This window comes from Bos javanicus, unplaced genomic scaffold, assembly GCF_032452875.1.
Source record: "Bos javanicus breed banteng unplaced genomic scaffold, ARS-OSU_banteng_1.0 tig00004340_1, whole genome shotgun sequence".
NCBI classification, from domain to species: Eukaryota; Metazoa; Chordata; class Mammalia; order Artiodactyla; family Bovidae; genus Bos; species Bos javanicus.
The window spans coordinates 1-18386 of NW_026894677.1; positions in this window are offsets into that span (position 1 = coordinate 1).

The window sequence follows — 18386 nt, forward strand, 5'->3', positions numbered from 1 at the left end:
GAGTGGGGGTGGGGCTGGTGGCCAGGCAGGCTTTGGGAAGGAGCTAAGTGTTTGGAATTGCATATGAAAAGAACCAGCTTTCCGGGTTCCAAGGAATCAAGTTTTGAAACCAACTTTGTCCGGTTCTAGAGAATATCATGGCCCTCCTAGGTCAGGTCATCTTTCCTTTCCGTAGTCCTCGTTGGATCCCTGAATTCTAGACAGCTTGGATTGCCTCTGTGGGCTGGATGGATTGTCCTCCCGTCTCACCGGGCGGCGGGAGCGAGGTCCCAGAGGCTCTCCTGGAACCGGGCGTGGGGGGCGGGGCTCACCGGGAGCCCGTGGTGAAGGGTGTGGCAGCGCACGGGAGCGCGCCCGGCGGGGCGAAGCCGGGCGGCGCGGGTCGGAATCGGCTGGCGGGGATGGGGGCGGTCCCAGTTGTGCTCCCGGGGGTGGCCACTGCTGCTGGAAACGCGCTGGGATCGCACCAGGGCGGGGTGAACGGGCCCGGGCGGCGGGGGGCGGGGGCGGGGGTCCGGTCATGGCGGAGCGGGGCGGGCATCCCGGTTGTGCTCTCGGAGGCCGCCACTGGGGGCTGGACCCGCGCCGGGAGCGCACCCGGGGCGGGGTCAACCCGGGCGGCGCGGGTGGAGACTCCGATCGCTGTGGGTGGGGTCGGTCCCAGTTGTGCTCCGGGATCCCCACCGCGGCTGGGAAGGCACCGGGAGCATGGCAGGGGCGGGGCGGCGCGGGGCGGGGGTCGGTCCCGGCGGGGGTAGGGAGGGGTTCCCCGTTGGTCCCTCCGTCGGGGGGCGGCGGCTGGGAACGCCCATTGCGTGCGCTCCTGGGTCCCCAAGGGTCGGCATCCAGTGGGCGCGGCGGAGGGTGCGGACCACAGGTCAGGGAACTGGGACTGCGTGGAGCAGGGAACCACGTAGTCCGCCCTCTGTTGGCACAACCTGGCGGTCGCAGAAAGGCCTCGCCTTGGGCTCAAGGCCTTGACCGCTCCACCCTTTGCTGAAAGGTCAGAGCCGCGCGGTTTTCCCAAGCAGCCTAGTGTCCGCTGCAAGTCCAAGGGCCAGAACCCTGAACTCTGGCCGGCTGGCCCAGCCCTGCTTCTGGCACTTTGGAGGCCAGCGGCCCTTGACCACCTGCTGGGATGGGAAAGGGAAGGGTCCACGAATTGCACCCTAGAAACTTAGTAGGGTGCATGGGTTTCAAAACCCGGTGGCCGCCCAGGCAGAAAACAAGGGAGGAGGGCACCCTGCTGCCCTTTCATGGCAGCATCTGTGGCTGTCCTGCTGAGGGGGCCTTTCCATGGGGACCGTGTGCAGTACAAGTTTGGTGTTTTGGAACCGAATAATTAGAACGTGTAAAAATTTTCAATGATGTGGTGGTTTGATTCAAACAAAACAAAACAAACCAAAACACCAAGCTCCAAGGTTTTTGCAAATTTAGGTCTTAATATTGAAGGCCTGTTTTCCTTCCACTGTGGCATTCTACGAAGAAATGTGCGGGTTTTTGTTTTTTTTTTTAATTTGTTTTTTGTTTTTCTTTTTTTTAGAAAAGATTCCGAAAAATGAGGGAAACAGGAAACCCAGAGGTGCCCCTGTAGTTTGGCGAAGGCCTTAGGAGGTCACTTGGAAATGCTGCTGGCTGTGAGGGGGAGGGGGCAGATGTGCACAGAGCTGTGCAGGCTTGTCCTTTGCATGGATGTTCTTTGTAGAAATCCACCTCGGAGCCATCTCCCTGATGTGTAAGAATTTCCCAGACAGACCTCGAGCTAAGCAATGCGTTTTTCCTTAGGAAATGTTGGTCTTCAGCGATGTTCAAAGCCTGTGTATTTCGGCTAGACTCTGGCTTCAGGTCGGTTCCCCCAAAAGGCTCAGAAGTGACCTGAACCAAACAGTAAGTTTTCCTCCTACCTTGTTCTCCTCGTCTATGTTAAGGAAATGACATATTTGCCTGGAAATCTGCCTTTCTTCAAGATTCATGTCAATCATTTTTTAGCCCGGGATGACTCACCTGCTGCCCATGTTATCTCAATGCATGTCGTGGGTGAGGGGTCTGGTGTCATGCTCTGAGACACTGCCTTTGTTTCCTTAGCAGACTGCTAGTGGCTGCATCACATCGGGCTAAAGACCCGAAGGGGGTACTCTTACTGCCCCCCCCCCACCCCGCCCCAAGTCTATGTCAGCAGCTTTCTCGATCTCTTTTATCCTTCCATAACACTTGATGACACAAAAGCTCTGGAGCGATCAAGTCATATCGAATCTTCATTTCAGATTGAAGATGCATTCCATGGTATTGCCATCTTAAGTCTCTCCATCGCTATGGAATATCTGTCCATGTATTCAGGATCTTTTTCAGCCACGGTGTAGAATTTCCAGTGTGCCAGTCTTGCATCCTCGTGACATCCGTGGCAAAGCATTTGATTCATGTTGACAGTATTGAAAGGGAATTTTTTTAAAAATTCCTTTTCAGATTTTTATCTGCTAGTGTACACAGGTCAAACTGTGTACTCATTCATTTTGATCACTTTGGACAGCTTGAGAGTTGTCTTCCTTTCCTTTCTGCTTTCTCGTACTTTAAGAGTATCCTGGCACATACATGTTCTGCCTCACCCCTAATCTCAGTCATGTGTTCAAAGAACTTCTGTCCGTTTATTTATTTGTTTTTGGTAACATTGAATTCTGTTTGGACTATGCTGGGTCTTTGCTGCTCGCTGGAAGTTGCTAGGACCTCTGACTGCAGTCTCCCATCTCTTGCTGACCTCTTGTTGACCTCTGCAGAATCCCGGTTGGTGGGAGCTTGTTAGTTCCTTGTTCCTTACCCGGACCTCCTGTGGTAAGTGTTTTCTCTCCTCTGCGGCCTGGTAAGGGTGGGTGGTCATTGGCATCCCAAAGGTGGCTAGAAGTCAATGATTTAGGCAGGCTTGTGAATAGATATGGGAGAAGGCAACGGCACCCCACTCCAGTACTCTTGCCTGGAAAATCCCATGGACGGAAGAGCCTGGCAGGCTGCAGTTCAGGGTCGCTCAGAGTCGGACACGACTGAGCGACTTCACTTTCACATTGCACTTTCATGCATTGGAGGAGGACATGGCAACCCACTCCAGTGTTCTTGCCTAGAGAACCCCAGGGACTGCGGGGCCTGGTGGGCTGCCGTCCATGGGGTCACACAGACTCGGACACGACTGAAACGACTTAGCAGCAGCAGCAGCAGCAGTGCGTAGATATCAAAAGGGCTGAGAACAGTCAGGTAGGATCACACAAGTCACCGTGAAGCAATACTTCTCCACTTAGCCAAAGCTAACAAGAGATTTCTGTTCTAGGTCAACCTAGAAGAGATCACGGAAGAGGTAAAGAAACTTAAAATCCATTAGCAAAGGCAGTTCAACCTCTCAAGAAACCTTGTGCTAGGCACAACACTCTTTTCTGGGGTCCACTTTCCCTACAACCTCCTTATCCCATTCTGTACCCATTCCTTTGCTTCTCCCATCCTGAAACTGCCACCTGGAAGAAAGAACGACGTCGTTTGCCTTCAGAAAATGCGATTTCATGCCACATACCTTCTTTTAATACCAAGTCATACATTTCCCTTCAGCAACCAAGAACTGACTTTTATATTGGCATTCGACAGATTGGTGAACATACCTATCAGTGATAGTAGCGCCCCTCCCCCTCCCCCGCACGCACGCACGCACACACACACACACACACACACACACACCCCCAAGATCAGAACCAAACAAAACCAAAAAAATTGCTTTCTTACGTTTCACATGTCAGGATGGTGCCAGACACTATTATTGGATAGTCCAAAAATCCTTTTTTGTTTCTGTGTAAAAGGGAGGTCCTTTCAAGGCGTGAATGTTTCAGAACTTTAATTTATTTGGAAATGACCCAGCTCTTCAGTACACGGTCGTCACTTAGTTTAGCACAGGATAGAAACTCGGGTAACCAAAACACCTGGAGAAACGATTGTATGTTCAGTTCAGTTCAGTGGCTCAGTCGTGTCTGACTCTTGGGACCCCGTGGCCTGCAGGACGCTGGGCTTCCGTGTCCATCACCAACTCCAGGGGCTTGCTCAAACTCATGTCCATCGAATCAGTGATGCCATCCAACCATCTTAGCCTCTGTCGTCCCCTTCTCCTCTGCCTTCAATCAAGACTCTCATAGGCAGATATTTTCGAGTGTAATTAGTGTTCATAGTTTATCTAAAAGCTCATATCACATTTAATTTTTCGTTTTGTTCCTGTTCTTTCGAGGTACTTTCTTGTTGACAAGCTTGTGACAGATAGAACGATATAGCAATTTTTACCTTAGAACAAACCGAGGCACTATGAACATTTTGTGCTTCATGTTGATGACTCTTAGACATGTCTACAGTAGAGGAGCAAAAACAAAACTACTAGATATTTCATATTGACTAGTTCCCAGTTCACGGGACTCTGACATTCCCTGAGGTCAAAGTTTTCTTGTATTGGAAGCAGTTGGGTTTGCAAGGGCTGCCTTGTCTTGAGACCATTGAAATAAGAACTCAGAACTTGAGCACTATTATCAAAAATCACAAGGCTCACACTGACACATACATCAATCCAGACAGACAAGACAAGACATCTTCCAGTTTTCCGCCTGAGATGGAAAAGATTTCTTTGAGCCGTTTTTTCTGGGGAGTGGGGGTGGGGCTGGCGGCCAGGCAGGCTTTGGGAAGGAGCTCCTGGTTTGGAATTGCATATGAAAAGAACCAGCTTTCCGGGTTCCAAGGAATCAAGTTTCCTTGGAAACCAACTTTGTCCGGTTCTAGAGAATATCATGGCCCTCCTAGGTCAGGTCATCTTTCCTTTCCGTAGTCCTCGTTGGATCCCTGAATTCTAGACAGCTTGGATTGCCTCTGTGGGCTGGATGGATTGTCCTCCCGTTTCACCGGGCGGCGGGAGCGAGGTCCCAGAGGCTCTCCTGGAACCGGGCGGGGGCGGGGCTCACCGGGAGCCCGTGGTGAAGGTGGGCAGCGCACCGGGAGCGCGCCCGGGGCGGGGCGAAGCCGTGGGCGGGTCGGGCGCACGGGAGCTGCGCGCGGGGCGGGGGCGGGAAGCCGGGCGGCGCGGGTCGGGAATCGGGTGCGCGGCGGGGATGGGGGCGCGGTCCCAGTTGTGCTCCGGGGATCCCCACTGCGGCTGGGAAGGCACCGGGAGCATGGCAGGGGCGGGGCGGCGCGGGGCGGGGGTCGGCTCCTGGCGGGGGTGGGGAGGGCTTCCCCGTTGTCCTCTCGGGGGTCGCCGCGGTGGCTGGGAACGCCCATTGCGTGCGCTCCTGGGTCCCCAAGGATCGGCATCCAGTGGGCGCGGCGGAGGGGTGCGGACCACAGGTCAGGGAACTGGGACTGCGTGGAGCAGGGAACCACGTAGTCCGCCCTCTGTTGGCACAACCTGGCGGTCGCAGAAAGGCCTCGCCTTTGGGCTCAAGGCCTTGACCGCTCCACCCCTTTGCTGAAAGGTCAGAGCCGCGCGGTTTTCCCAAGCAGCCGAGTGTCCGCTGCAAGTCCAAGGGCCAGAACCCTGAACTCTGGCCGGCTGGCCCAGCCCTGCTTCTGGCACTTTGGAGGCCAGCGGGCCCTTGACCACCTGCTGGGATGGGAAAGGAAGGGTCCACGAATTGCACCCTAGAAACTTAGTAGGGTGCATGGGTTTCAAACCCGGTGGCCGCCCAGGCAGCAAACAAGGGAGGAGGGCACCCTGCTGCCCTTTCATGGCAGCATCTGTGGCTGTCCTGCTGAGGGGGCCTTTCCATGGGGACCGTGTGCAGTACAAGTTTGGTGTTTTGGAACCGAATAATTAGAACGTGTAAAAATTTTCAATGATGTGGTGGTTTTATTCAAACAAAACAAAACAAAACAAAAAACCAAGCTCCAATTTTTTTGCAAATTTTGGTCTTAATATTGAAGGCCTTTTTTCCTTCCACTGTGGCATTGTACGAAGAAATGTGGGGGTTTTTTTTTTTTTTTTTTAATTTGTTTTTTGTTTTTCTTTTTTTAAGAAAAGATTCCGAAAATGAGGGAAACAGGAAGCCCAGAGGTGCCCCTGTAGTTTGGCGAAGGCCTTAGGAGGTCACTTGGAAATGCTGCTGGCTGTGAGGGGGAGGGGGCAGATGTGCACAGAGCTGTGCAGGCTTGTCCTCTGCATGGATGTTCTTTGTAGAAATCCACCTCGGAGCCATCTCCTGATGTGTAAGAATTTCCCAGACAAACCTTGAGCTAAGCAATGCGTTTTTTCCTTAGGAAATGTTGGTCTTCAGCGATGTTCAAAGCCTGTGTATTTCTGCTAGACTCTGGCTTCAGGTCGGTTCCCCCAAAAGGCTCAGAAGTGACCTGAACCAAACAGTAAGTTTTCCTCCTACCTTGTTCTCCTCATCTATGTTAAGGAAATGACATATTTGCCTGGAAATCTGCCTTTCTTCAAGATTCATGTCAATCATTTTTTAGCCCGGGATGACTCACCTGCTGGCCATGTTATCTCAATGCATGCCGTGGGTGAGGGGTCTGGTGTCATGCTCTGAGACACTGCCTTTGTTTCCTTAGCAGACTGCTAGTGGCTGCATCACATCGGGCTAAAGACCCGATGGGGTACTCTTACTGCCCCCCCACCCCGCCCCAAGTCTATGTCAGCAGCTTTCGATCTCTTTTATCCTTCCATAACACTTGATGCCACAAAAGCTCTGAGTGATCAAGTCATATCGAATCTTCATTTCAGATTGAAGATGCATTCCATGGTATTGCCATCTTAAGTCTCTCCATCGCTATGGAATATCTGTCCATGTATTCAGGATCTTTTCAGCCACGGTGTAGAATTCCAGTGTGCCAGTCTTGCATCCTCGTGACATCCGTGGCAAAGCATTTGATTCATGTTGACAGTATTGAAAGGGAATTTTCTTAAAAATTCCTTTTCAGATTTTTATCTGCTAGTGTACACAGGTCAAACTGTGTACTCATTCATTTTGATCACTTTGGACAGCTTGAGAGTTGTCTTTCCTTTCTTTGCTTTCTCGTACTTTAAGAGTATCCTGGCACATACATGTACTGCCTCACCCCTAACCCCAGTCATGTGTTCCAAGAACTTCTGTCCGTTTATTTATTTGTTTTGGGTAACATTGAATTCGCTTTGACTATGCTGGGTCTTTGCTGCTCGCTGGAAGTTGCTAGGACCTCTGGACTGCAGTCTCCCATCTCTTGCTGACCTCTTGTTGACCTCTGCAGAATCCTGGTTGGTGGGAGCTTGTTAGTTCCTTGTTCCTTACCCGGACCTCCTGTGGTAAGTGTTTTCTCTCCTCTGCGGCCTGGTAAGGGTGGGTGGTCATTGGCATCCCAAAGGTGGCTAGAAGTCAATGATTTAGGCAGGCTTGTGAATAGATATGGGAGAAGGCAATGGCACCCCACTCCAGTACTCTTGCCTGGAAAATCTCATGGACGGAAGAGCCTGGTAGGCTGCAGTCCATGGGGTCGCTCAGAGTCGGGCACGACTGAGCGACTTCACTTTCACATTGCACTTTCATGCATTGGAGGAGGACATGGCAACCCACTCCAGTGTCCCTGCCTAGAGAACCCCAGGGACTGCGGGGCCTGGTGGGCTGCCGTCCATGGGGTCACACAGACTCGGACACGACTGAAACGACTTCGCAGCAGCAGCAGCAGCAGCAGCAGCAGCAGCAGTGCGTAGATATCAAAAGGGTTTAGAACAGTCAGGTAGGATCACACAAGTCACCGTGAAGCAATACTTCTCCACTTAGCCAAAGCTAACAAGAGATTTCTGTTCTAGGTCAACCTAGAAGAGATCACGGAAGAGGTAAAGAAACTTAAAATCCATTAGCAAAGGCAGTTCAACCTCTCAAGAAACCTTGTGCTAGGCACAACACTCTTTTCTGGAGGTCCACTTTCCCTACAACCTCCTTATCCCATTCTGTACCCATTCCTTTGCTTCTCCCATCCTGAAACTGCCACCTGGAAGAAAGAACGACGTCGTTTTCCTTCAGAAAATGCGATTTCATGCCACATACCTTCTTTTAATACCAAGTCATACATTTCCCTTCAGCAACCAAGAACTGACTTTTATATTGGCTTTCGACAGATTGGTGAACATACCTATCAGTGATAGTAGCGCCCCTCCCCTCCCCCGCACGCACGCACGCACACACACACACACACACACACACACACACATCCCAAGATCTGAACCAAACAAAACAAAAAAAATTGCTTTCTTACGTTTTACATGTCAGGATGGTGCCAGACACTATTATTGGATAGTCAAAAATCTCTTTTGTTTCTGTGTAAAAGGGAGGTCCTTTCAAGGCGTGAATGTTTCAGAACTTTAATTTATTTGGAAATGACCTAGCTCTTCAGTACACGGCCGTCACTTAGTTTAGCACAGGATAGAAACTCGGGTAACCAAAACACCTGGAGAAACGATTGTATGTTCAGTTCAGTTCAGTGGCTCAGTCGTGTCTGACTCTTTGGGACCCCGTGGCCTGCAGGACGCTGGGCTTCCGTGTCCATCACCAACTCCAGGGGCTTGCTCAAACTCATGTCCATCGAATCAGTGATGCCATCCAACCATCTTAGCCTCTGTCGTCCCCTTCTCCTCTGCCTTCAATCAAGACTCTCATAGGCAGATATTTTCGAGTGTAATTAGTGTTCATAGTTTATCTAAAAGCTCATATCACATTTAATTTTTCGTTTTGTTCCTGTTCTTTCGAGGTACTTTCTTGTTGACAAGCTTGTGACAGATAGAACGATATAGCAATGTTTACCTTAGAACAAACCGAGGCACTATGAACATTTTGTGCTTCATGTTGATGACTCTTAGACATGTCTACAGTAGAGGAGCAAAACCAAAACTACTAGATATTTAATATTGACTAGTTCCCAGTTCACGGGACTCTGACATTCACTGAGGTCAATGTTTTCTTGTATTGGAAGCAGTTGGGTTTGCAAGGGCTGCCTTGTCTTGAGACCATTGAAATAAGAACTCAGAACTTGAGCACTATTATCAAAAATCACAAGGCTCACACTGACACATACATCAATCCAGACAGACAAGACAAGACATCTTCCAGTTTTCCGCCTGAGATGGAAAAGATTTCTTTGAGCCGTTTTTTCTGGGGAGTGGGGGTGGGGCTGGCGGCCAGGCAGGCTTTGGGAAGGAGCTCCTGGTTTGGAATTGCATATGAAAAGAACTAGCTTTCTGGGTTCCAAGGAATCAAGTTTCCTTGGAAACCAACTTTGTCCGGTTCTAGAGAATATCATGGCCCTCCTAGGTCAGGTCATCTTTCCTTTCCGTAGTCCTCGTTGGATCCCTGAATTCTAGACAGCTTGGATTGCCTCTGTGGGCTGGATGGATTGTCCTCCCGTTTCACCGGGCGGCGGGAGCGAGGTCCCAGAGGCTCTCCTGGAACCGGGCGTGGGGGCGGGGCTCACCGGGAGCCCGTGGTGAAGGTGGGCAGCGCACCGGGAGCGCGCCCGCGGGGCGAAGCCGGGCGGCGCGGGTCGGGAATCGGGCCGTGGCGGGGATGGGGGGCGGTCCCAGTTGTGCTCCGGGGATCCCCACTGCGGCTGGGAAGGCACCGGGAGCATGGCAGGGGCGGGGCGGGCGGGGCGGGGGTCGGCCTGGCGGGGGTGGGGGAGGGCTTCCCCGTTGTCCTCTCGGGGGTCGCCGTGGCGGCTGGGAACGCCCATTGCGTGCGCTCCTGGGTCCCCAAGGATCGGCATCCAGTGGGCGCGGCGGAGGGGTGCGGACCACAGGTCAGGGAACTGGGACTGCGTGGAGCAGGGAACCACGTAGTCCGCCCTCTGTTGGCACAACCTGGCGGTCGCAGAAAGGCCTCGCCTTTGGGCTCAAGGCCTTGACCGCTCCACCCCTTTGCTGAAAGGTCAGAGCCGCGCGGTTTTCCCAAGCAGCCGAGTGTCCGCTGCAAGTCCAAGGGCCAGAACCCTGAACTCTGGCCGGCTGGCCCAGCCCTGCTTCTGGCACTTTGGAGGCCAGCGGGCCCTTGACCACCTGCTGGGATGGGAAAGGGAAGGGTCCACGAATTGCACCCTAGAAACTTAGGAGGGTGCATGGGTTTCAAAACCCGGTGGCCGCCCAGGCAGCAAACAAGGGAGGAGGGCACCCTGCTGCCCTTTCATGGCAGCATCTGTGGCTGTCCTGCTGAGGGGGCCTTTCCATGGGGACCGTGTGCAGTACAAGTTTGGTGTTTTGGAACCAAATAATTAGAACGTGTAAAAATTTTAAATGATGTGGTGGTTTGATTCAAACAAAACAAAACAAAACAAAACAAAAAACCAAGCTCCAAGTTTTTGCAAATTTAGGTGTTAATATTGAAGGCCTGTGTTCCTTCCACTGTGGCATTGTACGAAGAAATGTGCGGGTTGTTTTTTTTTTTTTTTTAATTTGTTTTTTGTTTTTTTTTTTTAAAAAAGATTCCGAAAATGAGGGAAACAGGAAGCCTAGAGGTGCCCCTGTAGTTTGGCGAAGGCCTTAGGAGGTCACTTGGAAATGCTGCTGGCTGTGAGGGGGAGGGGGCAGATGTGCACAGAGCTGTGCAGGCTTGTCCTTTGCATGGATGTTCTTTGTAGAAATCCACCTCGGAGCCATCTCCTGATGTGTAAGAATTTCCCAGACAAACCTTGAGCTAAGCAATGCGTTTTTTCCTTAGGAAATGTTGGTCTTCAGCGATGTTCAAAGCCTGTGTATTTCTGCTAGACTCTGGCTTCAGGTCGGTTCCCCAAAAGGCTCAGAAGCGACCTGAACCAAACAGTAAGTTTTCCTCCTACCTTGTTCTCCTCATCTATGTGAAGAGTATACTTTAAGAGTATCCTGGCACATACATGTACTGCCTCACCCCTAACCTCAGTCATGTGTTCCAAGAACTTCTGTCCGTTTATTTATTTGTTTTGGGTACCATTGAATTCGTTTTGACTATGCTGGGTCTTTGCTGCTCGCTGGAAGTTGCTAGGACCTCTGGACTGCAGTCTCCCATCTCTTGCTGACCTCTTGTTGACCTCTGCAGAATCCTGGTTGGTGGGAGCTTGTTAGTTCTTTGTTCCTTACCCGGACCTCCTGTGGTAAGTGTTTTCTCTCCTCTGCGGCCTGGTAAGGGTGGGTGGTCATTGGCATCCCAAAGGTGGCTAGAAGTCAATGATTTAGGCAGGCTTGTGAATAGATATGGGAGAAGGCAATGGCACCCCACTCCAGTACTCTTGCCTGGAAAATCTCATGGACGGAAGAGCCTGGTAGGCTGCAGTCCATGGGGTCGCTCAGAGTCGGGCACGACTGAGCGACTTCACTTTCACATTTCACTTTCATGCATTGGAGGAGGACATGGCAACCCACTCCAGTGTTCTTGCCTAGAGAACCCCAGGGACTGCGGGGCCTGGTGGGCTGCCGTCCATGGGGTCACACAGACTCGGACACGACTGAAAACTTCGCAGCAGCAGCAGCAGCAGCAGCAGTGCATAGATATCAAAAGGGTTTAGAACAGTCAGGTAGGATCACACAAGTCACCGTGAAGCAATACTTCTCCACTTAGCCAAAGCTAACAAAAGATTTCTGTTCTAGGTCAACCTAGAAGAGATCACGGAAGAGGTAAAGAAACTTAAAATCCATTAGCAAAGGCAGTTCAACCTCTCAAGAAACCTTGTGCTAGGCACAACACTCTTTTCTGGGGGTCCACTTTCCCTACAACCTCCTTATCCCATTCTGTACCCATTCCTTTGCTTCTCCCATCCTGAAACTGCCACCTGGAAGAAAGAACGACGTCGTTTTCCTTCAGAAAATGCGATTTCATGTCACATACCTTCTTTTAATACCAAGTCATACATTTCCCTTCAGCAACCAAGAACTGACTTTTATATTGGCATTCGACAGATTGGTGAACATACCTATCAGTGATAGTAGCGCCCCTCCCCTCCCCCGCACGCACGCACGCACACACACACACACACACACACACACCCCCAAGATCAGAACCAAACAAAACAAAAAAATTGCTTTCTTACGTTTCACATGTCAGGATGGTGCCAGACACTCTTATTGGATAGTCAAAAATCTCTTTTGTTTCTGTGTAAAAGGGAGGTCCTTTCAAGGCGTGAATGTTTCAGAACTTTAATTTATTTGGAAATGACCCAGCTCTTCAGTACACTGTCGTCACTTAGTTTAGCACAGGATAGAAACTCGGGTAACCAAAACACCTGGAGAAACGATTGTATGTTCAGTTCAGTTCAGTGGCTCAGTCGTGTCTGACTCTTTGGGACCTCGTGGCCTGCAGGACGCTGGGCTTCCGTGTCCATCACCAACTCCAGGGGCTTGCTCAAACTCATGTCCATCGAATCAGTGATGCCATCCAGCCATCTTAGCCTCTGTCGTCCCCTTCTCCTCTGCCTTCAATCAAGACTCTCATAGGCAGATATTTTCGAGTGTAATTAGTGTTCATAGTTTATCTAAAAGCTCATATCACATTTAATTTTTCGTTTTGTTCCTGTTCTTTCGATGTACTTTCTTGTTGACAAGCTTGTGACAGATAGAACGATATAGCAATTTTTACCTTAGAACAAACCGAGGCACTATGAACATTTTGTGCTTCATGTTGATGACTCTTAGACATGTCTACAGTAGAGGAGCAAAAACAAAACTACTAGATATTTAATATTGACTAGTTCCCAGTTCACGGGACTCTGACATTCCCTGAGGTCAAAGTTTTCTTGTATTGGAAGCAGTTGGGTTTGCAAGGGCTGCCTTGTCTTGAGACCATTGAAATAAGAACTCAGAACTTGAGCACTATTATCAAAAATCACAAGGCTCACACTGACACATACATCAATCCAGACAGACAAGACAAGACATCTTCCAGTTTTCCGCCTGAGATGGAAAAGATTTCTTTGAGCCGTTTTTTCTGGGGAGTGGGGGTGGGGCTGGCGGCCAGGCAGGCTTTGGGAAGGAGCTCCTGGTTTGGAATTGCATATGAAAAGAACCAGCTTTCCGGGTTCCAATGAATCAAGTTTCCTTGGAAACCAACTTTGTCCGGTTCTAGAGAATATCATGGCCCTCCTAGGTCAGGTCATCTTTCCTTTCCGTAGTCCTCGTTGGATCCCTGAATTCTAGACAGCTTGGATTGCCTCTGTGGGCTGGATGGATTGTCCTCCTGTTTCACCGGGCGGCGGGAGCGAGGTCCCAGAGGCTCTCCTGGAACCGGGCGTGGGGGCGGGGCTCACCGGGAGCCCGTGGTGAAGGTGGGCCGCGCACCGGGAGCGCGCCCGGGGCGGGGAAGGGGCGGCGCGGGTCGGGAATCGGGTCGTGGCGGGGATGGGGGCGGTCCCAGTTGTGCTCCGGGGATCCCCACTGCGGCTGGGAAGGCACCGGGAGCATGGCAGGGGCGGGGCGGCGCGGGGCGGGGGTCGGCTCCTGGCGGGGGTGGGGGAGGGCTTCCCCGTTGTCCTCTCGGGGGTCGCCGTGGCGGCTGGGAACGCCCATTGCGTGCGCTCCTGGGTCCCCAAGGGTCGGCGTCCAGTGGGCGCGGCGGAGGGGTGCGGACCACAGGTCAGGGAACTGGGACTGCGTGGAGCAGGGAACCACGTAGTCCGCCCTCTGTTGGCACAACCTGGCGGTCGCAGAAAGGCCTCGCCTTTGGGCTCAAGGCCTTGACCGCTCCACCCCTTTGCTGAAAGGTCAGAGCCGCGCGGTTTTCCCAAGCAGCCTAGTGTCCGCTGCAAGTCCAAGGGCCAGAACCCTGAACTCTGGCCGGCTGGCCCAGCCCAGCTTCTGGCACTTTGGAGGCCAGCGGGCCCTTGACCACCTGCTGGGATGGGAAAGGGAAGGGTCCACGAATTGCACCCTAGAAACTTAGTAGGGTGCATGGGTTTCAAAACCCGGTGGCCGCCCAGGCAGCAAACAAGGGAGGAGGGCACCCTGCTGCCCTTTCATGGCAGCATCTGTGGCTGTCCTGCTGAGGGGGCCTTTCCATGGGGACCGTGTGCAGTACAAGTTTGGTGTTTTGGAACCGAATAATTAGAACGTGTAAAAATTTTAAATGATGTGGTGGTTTGATTCAAACAAAACAAAACAAAAAAACCAAGCTCCAAGTTTTTGCAAATTTAGGTCTTAATATTGAAGGCCTGTTTTCCTTCCACTGTGGCATTCTACGAAGAAATGTGCGGGTTTTTTTTTTTTTTTTAATTTGTTTTTTGTTTTTCTTTTTTTTTAGAAAAGATTCCGAAAAATGAGGGAAACAGGAAACCCAGAGGTGCCTCTGTAGTTTGGCGAAGGCCTTAGGAGGTCACTTGGAAATGCTGCTGGCTGTGAGGGGGAGGGGGCAGATGTGCACAGAGCTGTGCAGGCTTGTCCTTTGCATGGATGTTCTTTGTAGAAATCCACCTCGGAGCCATCTCCTGATGTGTAAGAATTTCCCAGACAAACCTTGAGCTAAGCAATGCGTTTTTCCTTAGGAAATGTTGGTCTTCAGCGATGTTCAAAGCCTGTGTATTTCGCTAGACTCTGGCTTCAGGTCGGTTCCAAAAGGCTCAGAAGCCACCTGAACCAAACATGTAAGTTTTGCCTCCTACCTTGTTCTCCTCATCTATGTGAAAGAGTATACTTTAAGAGTATCCTGGCACATACATGTACTGCCTCACCCCAACCTCAGTCATGTGTTCAAAGAACTTCTGTCCGTTTATTTATTTGTTTTGGTAACATTGAATTCGTTTTGACTATGTGGTCTTTGCTGCTGCTGAAGTTGCTAGGACCTCTGGACTGCAGTCTCCCATCTCTTGCTGACCTCTTGTTGACCTCTGCAGAATCCTGGTTGGTGGGAGCTTGTTAGTTCCTTGTTCCTTACCCGGACCTCCTGTGGTAAGTGTTTTCTCTCCTCTGCGGCCTGGTAAGGGTGGGTGGTCATTGGCATCCCAAAGGTGGCTAGAAGTCAATGATTTAGGCAGGCTTGTGAATAGATATGGGAGAAGGCAATGGCACCCCACTCCAGTACTCTTGCCTGGAAAATCTCATGGACGGAAGAGCCTGGCAGGCTGCAGTCCATGGGGTCGCTCAGAGTCGGGCACGACGGAGCGACTTCACTTTCACATTTCACTTTCATGCATTGGAGGAGGACATGGCAACCCACTCCAGTGTTCTTGCCTGGAGAACCCCAGGGACTGCGGGGCCTGGTGGGCTGCCGTCCATGGGGTCACACAGACTCGGACACGACTGAAACGACTTAGCAGCAGCAGCAGCAGCAGCAGCAGCAGTGCATAGATATCAAAAGGGTTTAGAACAGTCAGGTAGGATCACACAAGTCACCGTGAAGCAATACTTCTCCACTTAGCCAAAGCTAACAAAAGATTTCTGTTCTAGGTCAACCTAGAAGAGATCACGGAAGAGGTAAAGAAACTTAAAATCCATTAGCAAAGGCAGTTCAACCTCTCAAGAAACCTTGTGCTAGGCACAACACTCTTTTCTGGGGGTCCACTTTCCCTACAACCTCCTTATCCCATTCTGTACCCATTCCTTTGCTTCTCCCATCCTGAAACTGCCACCTGGAAGAAAGAACGACGTCGTTTGCCTTCAGAAAATGCGATTTCATGCCACATACCTTCTTTTAATACCAAGTCATACATTTCCCTTCAGCAACCAAGAACTGACTTTTATATTGGCATTCGACAGATTGGTGAACATACCTATCAGTGATAGTAGCGCCCCTCCCTCCCCCGCACGCACGCACACACACACACACACACACACACACACACACCCAAGATCAGAACCAAACAAAACAAAAAAATTGCTTTCTTACGTTTCACATGTCAGGATGGTGCCAGACACTATTATTGGATAGTCAAAAATCTCTTTTGTTTCTGTGTAAAAGGGAGGTCCTTTCAAGGCGTGAATGTTTCAGAACTTGAATTTATTTGGAAATGACCCAGCTCTTCAGTACACTGTCGTCACTTAGTTTAGCACAGGATAGAAACTCGGGTAACCAAAACACCTGGAGAAACGATTGTATGTTCAGTTCAGTTCAGTGGCTCAGTCGTGTCTGACTCTTTGGGACCCCGTGGCCTGCAGGACGCTGGGCTTCCGTGTCCATCACCAACTCCAGGGGCTTGCTCAAACTCATGTCCATCGAATCAGTGATGCCATCCAACCATCTTAGCCTCTGTCGTCCCCTTCTCCTCTGCCTTCAATCAAGACTCTCATAGGCAGATATTTTCGAGTGTAATTAGTGTTCATAGTTTATCTAAAAGCTCATATCACATTTAATTTTTCGTTTTGTTCCTGTTCTTTCGAGGTACTTTCTTGTTGACAAGCTTGTGACAGATAGAACGATATAGCAATTTTTACCTTAGAACAAACCGAGGCACTGTGAACATTTTGTGCTTCATGTTGATGACTCTTAGACATGTCTACAGTAGAGGAGCAAAACAAAACTACTAGATATTTAATATTGACTAGTTCCCAGTTCACGGGACTCTGACATTCCCTGAGGTCAAAGTTTTCTTGTATTGGAAGCAGTTGGGTTTGCAAGGGCTGCCTTGTCTTGAGACCATTGAAATAAGAACTCAGAACTTGAGCACTATTATCAAAAATCACAAGGCTCACACTGACACATACATCAATCCAGACAGACAAGACAAGACATCTTCCAGTTTTCCGCCTGAGATGGAAAAGATTTCTTTGAGCCGTTTTTTCTGGGGAGTGGGGGTGGGGCTGGCGGCCAGGCAGGCTTTGGGAAGGAGCTCCTGGTTTGGAATTGCATATGAAAAGAACCAGCTTTCCGGGTTCCAAGGAATCAAGTTTCCTTGGAAACCAACTTTGTCCGGTTCTAGAGAATATCATGGCCCTCCTAGGTCAGGTCATCTTTCCTTTCCGTAGTCCTCGTTGGATCCCTGAATTCTAGACAGCTTGGATTGCCTCTGTGGGCTGGATGGATTGTCCTCCCGTTTCACCGGGCGGCGGGAGCGAGGTCCCAGAGGCTCTCCTGGAACCGGGCGTGGGGGCGGGGCTCACCGGGAGCCCGTGGTGAAGGTGGGCAGCGCACCGGGAGCGCGCCCGGGGCGGGGCGAAGCCGGGCGGCGCGGGTCGGGAATCGGGTCGTGGCGGGGATGGGGGCGGTCCCAGTTGTGCTCCGGGGATCCCCACTGCGGCTGGGAAGGCACCGGGAGCATGGCAGGGGCGGGGCGGCGCGGGGCGGGGGTCGGCTCCTGGCGGGGGTGGGGAGGGCTTCCCCGTTGTCCTCTCGGGGGTCGCCGTGGCGGCTGGGAACGCCCATTGCGTGCGCTCCTGGGTCCCCAAGGGTCGGCATCCAGTGGGCGCGGCGGAGGGGTGCGGACCACAGGTCAGGGAACTGGGACTGCGTGGAGCAGGGAACCACGTAGTCCGCCCTCTGTTGGCACAACCTGGCGGTCGCAGAAAGGCCTCGCCTTTGGGCTCAAGGCCTTGACCGCTCCACCCCTTTGCTGAAAGGTCAGAGCCGCGCGGTTTTCCCAAGCAGCCTAGTGTCCGCTGCAAGTCCAAGGGCCAGAACCCTGAACTCTGGCCGGCTGGCCCAGCCCTGCTTCTGGCACTTTGGAGGCCAGCGGGCCCTTGACCACCTGCTGGGATGGGAAAGGGAAGGGTCCACGAATTGCACCCTAGAAACTTAGTAGGGTGCATGGGTTTCAAAACCCGGTGGCCGCCCAGGCAGAAAACAAGGGAGGAGGGCACCCTGCTGCCCTTTCATGGCAGCATCTGTGGCTGTCCTGCTGAGGGGCCTTTCCATGGGGACCGTGTGCAGTACAAGTTTGGTGTTTTGGAACCGAATAATTAGAACGTGTAAAAATTTTCAATGATGTGGTGGTTTGATTCAAACAAAACAAAACAAAACAAAACAACCAAGCTCCAAGTTTTTTGCAAATTTAGGTCTTAATATTGAAGGCCTGTTTTCCTTCCACTGTGGCATTGTACGAAGAAATGTGCGGGTTTTTTTTTTTTTTTTTTTTTGTTTTTTTTTTTTTTTTTTTTAGAAAAGATTCCGAAAATGAGGGAAACAGGAAGCCCAGAGGTGCCCCTGTAGTTTGGCGAAGGCCTTAGGAGGTCACTTGGAAATGCTGCTGGCTGTGAGGGGGGGAGGGGGCAGATGTGCACAGAGCTGTGCAGGCTTGTCCTTTGCATGGATGTTCTTTGTAGAAATCCACCTCGGAGCCATCTCCTGATGTGTAAGAATTTCCCAGACAAACCTTGAGCTAAGCAATGCGTTTTTTCCTTAGGAAATGTTGGTCTTCAGCGATGTTCAAAGCCTGTGTATTTCGCTAGACTCTGGCTTCAGGTCGGTTCCCCCAAAAGGCTCAGAAGCGACCTGAACCAAACAGTAAGTTTTCCTCCTACCTTGTTC